Genomic DNA, 5,755 nt, shown 5'->3' on the forward strand with positions numbered 1-5,755 from the left:
TAGGTTAAGAAACCGAATTTTCCGGTCGATTTAAAGAGCCTGGCGTCTCTTTGTTTCACCCTGCATATATTAAAAAATGACTCAGGTTTATAAAATATCCTTTGTGGTACGTTTACGTTAATGTTATGCGAAAACCAAAAGGTACCGATTTTGAAATTGATTTTCTCGAAAAACCGATTCTTTATTATTTTTTTTTAATGTTTTGCTAAATGTGGATATGATAGTTGTCTACTCGAAAAGCAAGTCGAGAAAGTGTGTATTTTGTTCGTATGCTCTATATTTAAGCCTCAATATCGTAAAAAGAAAAAGACGTCTTGGTTTTGCAAGACCTAACTCAGACATGCGTTTCTTTGAATTCTGCGTTTCTATGAATTCTGAAAAAGTTTTCTTGAGTATTTGTCTGCGTTTTGTAATCAATTATAAACGGAATTCGTGGTATTGAATAGTTATTTATGTTTTGATAAGAGCGGCAGACCGCGAGCAACATGTCTAATCAAATCAGCCGGTCTAGTAGATCTTCAATACCGAAAGGCACTGACGTTGCATTGTTTCGATTTATAAAACTCGCACTAAACTAGCACGACTAGCTATAAGCTGTCATATTACTAATACATATAAAGACACCACATATATATAATATACAAAGAATTGTATATTATACCATTCTTTCCGAAACCAAACGGTAGGGTATGTTCACCGCACAACGCACTGATCCCCAGGGAATGGCCCTTTCGCTTCCGTAATACACAAAAATGAAGACGCAGAAACGATCCGAAACACACGGGGAGATTTTCACGGAGAAGGGCAGGGAATAAAAAAAGAAAATAATAATAAAATTACCTAACTCCGATCTTGACAAAAATAGCGTTAAAAGAAAGAAGAAAGATTTAGGTTCGAGCGGTGGCAAGTCGATAGGTCCGCCTGGTGGAGAGTCAAAGAAGTCGACGACACGTAACGGTAAAACAAAAAAAAAAAAAAAAAGAAAAATTTAATCAAGGCGGAAAAACCCAGTCGCACACGGCAAGAACAGAAACCAATTCCTCCGGGCATTCCCTTAACGGGACACAGCCAAAAGCCAGCGAAAACGCTCTCTACAGCGCCGTCAGGCCGCTACACCATGACGAAATAAACCCAAGAATTAAACAATGCTAACAAAAACGAAAACATAAAAAAAAAACGTTCAGCAGAACCGCACCCAAGAAACAAAGTTCAGCGGGGCGAAGAAACACACACGAAATAGAAAGAAATCTTAACTGACCGACGCCGAGTCCAGTCCCACGACACTGAAGCCTGGCAGGATGGCGGTGTCCAGATGATGCTCAAATCTATTCTTCACTCTATTCCGCACAGCCACGGCGGCTGTGCGGAACAGTGGCTGAGCGGAAAAAAGTGAAGAATAGATTCGAGCAGCGATGCGCGAGAAGGTAACCGAGACGTAACATGCCTCGAGCTTCATATCGAGAGAGGAGCTTTCGAGGTAGTTACTGCAGTAACTCAAACTTTCTCTTTCCCCTCCCCTTTTTCAAAAGAACACGTCAGGCAGCGCTAACTTTTCATCTCGGGTGAAGGCCACTCTTCAGAAACAGTTATAGTTGACAAGGGGGCTGATTTCGACCCAACTAGTCTCCGGGCAGAACAAACACAAGTATATTTACCAACATGCTCGTTTTCAATGCTAGTCTCCGGGCTTTGCTGTTTCCAAAAAAAAAACAAAAAAACCTTTCGGTACTATCGGTTCCCCGCGGAGAGAGATAGAGCACGGCCGTTTCAAGGATAGGGCGCTTGAAGCTTGGGCAAAAACGCGGTATCATTTCACGTGTGCACGGATGAATGGTTCCAACATTCCTCCACATCCCTAACGGAACCGGCCCATCTTGGTGTGTGCGTCTGCGGGATTGTTGTCCCGCGCCGCCGGTTTTAGCGCGCACGCGGCGCTGTTTTGGAGGCCAGAACTGTTGTTGACCGTCAGTGTTGTAAGGCCGTGATGTCCTCATCCTCCCAGGCAACAGTTCCTTCGCTTTCCCTTCTGCAATAGTCTGACTGACTGACTCCTCCTGCGTGGCCGTCACTGTTCGCCGCGTCAACGGCACATTCGTACCAGTTCACCCCTCGTGACACGGGGTACGCTGCTGGCTTTACTGTCACGGGCCGTCCTATCTAACACAACGAGCGCGAAAGGTCGTGGTCATCTGCTGGTTCCGAAAGGGCGGGACGTTCATATAGGCCAATGAGGGCCCCGAACCAACACGACGCCAAAAACAAGACATCAAAAATTTGCGACGCCTGCTGGTCGGTTAAGAAGCGTTGCTTTCTCTTCTGAGCTTCTTCCATGTAGCTTGCCGCTTATAATAAAATTTAAATGATCAATAAATAGAACAGGGTGAAACTACTCTATTTCATTTTTGTGTTTCTACGATATTGATGCTTAAATATTGAACATACAAACAAAGTACACACTTTCTAGACTCACTTTTCGCGTAGACAACTATCATATCTACATTGTACCAGAAATAAAAAAGTAAAACATAAGGTTTTTGAGAAAATCGATTTCAAAATTAGTACTTTTTGGTTTTAGCACAGCATTAACGTAAACGTACCGCGAAATATATTATATACAGCTGAGTAATTTTATAATATATATAAAGAGCGTGTTTCGGGCTCTCCATAGACATAAAAAATATTTATGTAGTCCTAGTACATCGCCAGTATTTGATTGTTAAAATTTGTCAACAATTAACCGAGGGGGCGTATTTGACAGTTCTACAGAAAAAAAAGCAAAACGCCTAAAATTATTTTATGGCATTAGAGCCTTTTATTTCTGCTCGCAGAGTGCTTGGAAAAGTTATTATAATGTGTACTAAAAATCCACGGCGGGAGATCGAGCGAAACATCCGACCCACGACGGATGTGAAAAACACTGCCTTCCGTCGCGGCCTCTTTTGAAATTCGTAAGTCGAGACGAAAAAATCCGACGAACTTGCGGTTTGTGGCTACTGCGTTTTTAGAGGGGACGCCATAACATACATTTTCTTCAGCGAAATGAAAAATTCGACCCTTTTTGCCTGCACGATTTGAGATGAAATCGCCCATATATATATATATATATATATATATATATATATATATATATATATATATATATATATATATATATATATAATTTTTCGCCAGCTCTCTTTCCCTTTCCCTTTCCCTAACTTTAATGCAATAAATTCAATAATCACCTTCTCCCCTCTTCGTTCTCATTATTACTACGGCTGCACTTGTCAATCTTCACTCAATCCCATTATATATACGGTGCAGCCTGTCCCTATGGGGAGGAGTGGTTCCCTAGATATCCTGGAAGACGGGCCCTTTCCGACATTTGCAAGCTGAGATGACGTGCCACGTCACTGCCGCATGTCGGAAATAGCGCGGGTCTTAAATCAGCAACGGTTGTCGTCTACCCAGTTAAGCGAATTCGAAACTAAACAGTACACAGAGAGCTGGTCGGAAATTGAGTCCGCCGAAACCAGTGGCCAGGATGGTCTAATCGGTTAAGGCGTCGCCCCGGTCAGGCGAAGGTTGCGGGTTCAATCCCCGCTCCTGGCCCAATTTTTCGCCAGCTCTCTTTCCCTTTCCCTTTCCCTAACTTTAATGCAATAAATTCAATAATCACCTTCTCCCCTCTTCGTTCTCATTATTACTACGGCTGCACTTGTCAATCTTCACTCAATCCCATTATATATACGGTGCAGCCTGTCCCTATGGGGAGGAGTGGTTCCCTAGATATCCTGGAAGACGGGCCCTTTCCGACATTTGCAAGCTGAGATGACGTGCCACGTCACTGCCGCATGTCGGAAATAGCGCGGGCCTTAAATCAGCAACGGTTGTCGTCTACCCAGTTAAGCGAATTCGAAACTAAACAGTACACAGAGAGCTGGTCGGAAATTGAGTCCGCCGAAACCAGTGGCCAGGATGGTCTAATCGGTTAAGGCGTCGCCCCGGTCAGGCGAAGGTTGCGGGTTCAATCCCCGCTCCTGGCCCAATTTTTCGCCAGCTCTCTTTCCCTTTCCCTTTCCCTAACTTTAATGCAATAAATTCAATAATCACCTTCTCCCCTCTTCGTTCTCATTATTACTACGGCTGCACTTGTCAATCTTCACTCAATCCCATTATATATACGGTGCAGCCTGTCCCTATGGGGAGGAGTGGTTCCCTAGATATCCTGGAAGACGGGCCCTTTCCGACATTTGCAAGCTGAGATGACGTGCCACGTCACTGCCGCATGTCGGAAATAGCGCGGGCCTTAAATCAGCAACGGTTGTCGTCTACCCAGTTAAGCGAATTCGAAACTAAACAGTACACAGAGAGCTGGTCGGAAATTGAGTCCGCCGAAACCAGTGGCCAGGATGGTCTAATCGGTTAAGGCGTCGCCCCGGTCAGGCGAAGGTTGCGGGTTCAATCCCCGCTCCTGGCCCAATTTTTCGCCAGCTCTCTTTCCCTTTCCCTTTCCCTAACTTTAATGCAATAAATTCAGTAATCACCTTCTCCCCTCTTCGTTCTCATTATTACTACGGCTGCACTTGTCAATCTTCACTCAATCCCATTATATATACGGTGCAGCCTGTCCCTATGGGGAGGAGTGGTTCCCTAGATATCCTGGAAGACGGGCCCTTTCCGACATTTGCAAGCTGAGATGACGTGCCACGTCACTGCCGCATGTCGGAAATAGCGCGGGCCTTAAATCAGCAACGGTTGTCGTCTACCCAGTTAAGCGAATTCGAAACTAAACAGTACACAGAGAGCTGGTCGGAAATTGAGTCCGCCGAAACCAGTGGCCAGGATGGTCTAATCGGTTAAGGCGTCGCCCCGGTCAGGCGAAGGTTGCGGGTTCAATCCCCGCTCCTGGCCCAATTTTTCGCCAGCTCTCTTTCCCTTTCCCTAACTTTAATGCAATAAATTCAATAATCACCTTCTCCCCTCTTCGTTCTCATTATTACTACGGCTGCACTTGTCAATCTTCACTCAATCCCATTATATATACGGTGCAGCCTGTCCCTATGGGGAGGAGTGGTTCCCTAGATATCCTGGAAGACGGGCCCTTTCCGACATTTGCAAGCTGAGATGACGTGCCACGTCACTGCCGCATGTCGGAAATAGCGCGGGCCTTAAATCAGCAACGGTTGTCGTCTACCCAGTTAAGCGAATTCGAAACTAAACAGTACACAGAGAGCTGGTCGGAAATTGAGTCCGCCGAAACAGTGGCCAGGATGGTCTAATCGGTTAAGGCGTCGCCCCGGTCAGGCGAAGGTTGCGGGTTCAATCCCCGCTCCTGGCCCAATTTTTCGCCAGCTCTCTTTCCCTTTCCCTAACTTTAATGCAATAAATTCAATAATCACCTTCTCCCCTCTTCGTTCTCATTATATATATATATATATATATATATATATATATATCTCTGAGCCTGCATGCGATCGAGTCAGAAGGAATATACACTCGCTCAAACAACTGCAACCACGCGCGCCCATGACTGATCGAATATTGCCGTTGCATATACGAGCCGCTGCAGACTATAATTCATGGAAATACCAGACCCAGGCAGCTCACCAATGTTGGTTCGCCATTGGCATAACATTGGCGAACATCGGCCTCAATATTGGACAATATTGGAAGCGCTACCCCATCCAACGTTGGCCCAGTCATTTGTAGCAATGTTGGGCCACTGTTCAGCCATCGTTCCAGCCAATGTCGGCCCCATCGTTGGTGGCAATGT

At 45.2% G+C, this 5,755-nt stretch overlaps 5 non-coding genes across 5 annotated transcripts; all 5 read left to right on the top strand.

Moving 5' to 3' along the window:
• Positions 1-3,517: 3,517 nt before the first annotated feature.
• Positions 3,518-3,591, top strand: Trnat-ggu. Its single transcript has one exon. It is a non-coding gene; the product is annotated as a tRNA-Thr (tRNA).
• Positions 3,592-3,951: 360 nt separating this feature from the next.
• Trnat-ggu lies at positions 3,952-4,025 on the top strand. Its single transcript has one exon. It is a non-coding gene; the product is annotated as a tRNA-Thr (tRNA).
• Positions 4,026-4,385: 360 nt separating this feature from the next.
• Positions 4,386-4,459, top strand: Trnat-ggu. Its single transcript has one exon. It is a non-coding gene; the product is annotated as a tRNA-Thr (tRNA).
• Positions 4,460-4,819: 360 nt separating this feature from the next.
• Positions 4,820-4,893, top strand: Trnat-ggu. The gene has a single exon. It is a non-coding gene; the product is annotated as a tRNA-Thr (tRNA).
• A 353-nt stretch (positions 4,894-5,246) lies between these two features.
• On the top strand, positions 5,247-5,320 carry Trnat-ggu. Its single transcript has one exon. It is a non-coding gene; the product is annotated as a tRNA-Thr (tRNA).
• The last annotated feature ends 435 nt before the right edge of the window (positions 5,321-5,755 follow it).

The sequence above is a fragment of the Ixodes scapularis genome, unplaced genomic scaffold, assembly GCF_016920785.2.
Source record: "Ixodes scapularis isolate PalLabHiFi unplaced genomic scaffold, ASM1692078v2 PGA_scaffold42__2_contigs__length_573088, whole genome shotgun sequence".
In the NCBI taxonomy this organism is placed as follows: Eukaryota; Metazoa; Arthropoda; class Arachnida; order Ixodida; family Ixodidae; genus Ixodes; species Ixodes scapularis.